The 2,493-nt window shown below is 40.1% G+C and overlaps 1 non-coding gene across 1 annotated transcript; it reads right to left on the bottom strand.

The window, feature by feature from the left end:
- Positions 1-1,279: 1,279 nt before the first annotated feature.
- TRNAW-CCA (transfer RNA tryptophan (anticodon CCA)) lies at positions 1,280-1,351 on the bottom strand. Its single transcript has one exon. It is a non-coding gene; the product is annotated as a tRNA-Trp (tRNA).
- Positions 1,352-2,493: the final 1,142 nt, after the last annotated feature.

The raw sequence follows: 2,493 nt of genomic DNA, 5'->3' as shown, positions 1-2,493 counted from the left end.
CTTCTTCTGGCCCAGAGTTTCTCATGATGTACTCTGCATAGACATTAAGTAAGCAGGATGACAGCATACTGCCTTGACATACTCCTTTTCCTATTTGGAACCAGTCTGTTGTTCCATGTCCAGTTCTAACTGTTGCTTTATTATACCACCTAGAACATTTTTGGCGAATTTCAGCACCTTGAATTTTTTTTAATCTCAATTATTTATCAGTTCTTCCCTCATCAAGTCCAACTCACCAATCCTTAGTGTGGTATAGTGATTCATTTAACAGCTTGAATGTTGTAATAAATCTACTGAGAATACGAGGATATTGCTAGTCGCACTTTTCAGCTTTGAAATGTAGACAGATATGAATTATTATGTATCATATATTATTAGATACTATCGTATATAAATGATTATTATATATTTAAGTATAGTATTATTTAGTTTGTATAAATATATGTATCATTATATATACTCACATGCATATGATATCTATCTACATACAATCTATCAATCTAAAACTGTATCTATGCATTGTACCTGCCTTTAACATCCCACAAAATATCACCCAATGTTTTTTTCAGTTTGATTATTTGAACACAAATATTGATATTTCTTAGAAAACATAACAGGCCCTGAGCAGCATTCATAGTTGTTTGCCAAGAAGAATACAATATACACAATTTATATGATATTGAATATATCCAAGATGTTCATACTTTTGAGAGAAAACATAAATTTAAATGAAGGGTGGTATATGTCATAACTTTAATTTGTTTAACATGGAAGATTGTCAAGGAGAAGAGTAGCATTATAGAAGCATAAATGTGAGGTCATGATCTCCACTCTGTTTTTTGGAAGTCTCTCTCTCAAATACATTTACCAGATATTAAACTCAGATTTTTAGATCTTAAAAAAAAATACCATATGTAAATTACATTTTCTTGTGGACTTCTCACACAATCAGGTTAAGCAAGCAGTATTTGTTAGTAAATACAAAGCAGGGACTCCCATTTTCCACCTTGCCTTGAGCTGATAATAGCTGTGAAACATATCACAAGACTACAATGTGAGGAACAGGACTATTCCATTACAAATTCTTTTTGCACTAGCAAGGGGGCATAATATTCGCTGTTATGAGATATCACATGTGTGAAGTGAAGTGAAGTGAAGTTGCTCAGTCATGTCCAACTCTTTGTGACCCAGTGGACTGTAGCCTGCCAGGCTCCTCTGTCCATGGGATTCTCCAGGCAAGAATACTGGAGTGGATTACCATTTCCTTCTCCAGGGCATCTTCCCAACCCAGGGATTGAACCTGGGTCTCCCGCATTGGAGGCAGACGCTTTAACCTCTGAGCCACCAGGGAAGCATCACATGTGTACCATATATCAAAAAATTACTATCATAATGATAGCTAACGGTGAATGGTGTCAGATTCGTGGTATCCAAAGAAGATTTAACTTCTGGACGAGAGACCAGGCTTGATCACTCAAGAGCCTTTGTACAGCAGAGTTTTATCAAAGTGAAAAGGGACAGAGAAAGGTTCTGACATAGACATCAGAAGGGAGATGGAGAATGCCCCCCTCGCCAGTGTTAGCAATGGCGCTATACACTTTTTAATTACTTATTACAGTAAATCAAAAGAAGCTCTAGATGTTTGGCCTTTCCTGCTTCTTGAGAATTCCAGACCCCTATCTCCGCTTTGGAAAAGGCAATGGCACCCCACTCCAGTACTCTTGCCTGGAAAATCCCATGGACAAAGGAGCCTGGTAGGCTGCAGTCCATGGGGTCGCTAAGAGTCAGACACCACTGAGCGACTTCACTTTGACTTTTCACTTTCATGCATTGGAGAAGGAAATGGCAACCCACTCCAGGGTTCTTGCCTGGAGAATCCCAGGGATGGGGGAGCCTGGTGGGCTGCAGTCTATGGGGTCACACAGAGTTGGACACAACTGAAATGAATTAGCAGCAGCAGCAGCAGCAGCAGTATCTCCGCTTCAAGAGCCCCAGATTCCTTTCTCCTCCTCAGGGACCCTGGACTTCTTATCACATGCCTAGGAATTGACTCCCTCATTCCCCCCTTTTCTTTTAGGAGAATTATGTTGCCAAGGGAAACTGGAGTCATTTTCATTCCATAACTACTTTCTGCTGTTGAGGGGCATGATCCCTAAATTGTTGAGGCAACATATTCTTCTAATCCTCATATTGAGGGGCCCCAAGTAATAGTTGTAGGAGATTATGGCACTCATAGGAGCCTGGACAACCATTTATAACTTAAAAGCGTTCAAACAGAAACAAATCCAGTACAGTTACAGATGTAAGGCAAAATAGTCATTAAACCAAGTTAAAACATTCAGTTCAGTTCAGTTGGTCAGTCGTGTCCGACTCTTTATGACCCCATGAATTGCAGCACACCAAGCCTCCCTGTCCATCACCAACTCCCGGAGTTCACTCAGACTCGTGTCCATCGCGTCAGTGATGCCATCCAGCCATCTCATCCTCTGTCAT

This window comes from Ovis aries, chromosome 3 (genome assembly GCF_016772045.2).
Source record: "Ovis aries strain OAR_USU_Benz2616 breed Rambouillet chromosome 3, ARS-UI_Ramb_v3.0, whole genome shotgun sequence".
Taxonomy (NCBI): domain Eukaryota; kingdom Metazoa; phylum Chordata; class Mammalia; order Artiodactyla; family Bovidae; genus Ovis; species Ovis aries.
This window is presented reverse-complemented; position numbering and strand designations above follow the sequence as displayed.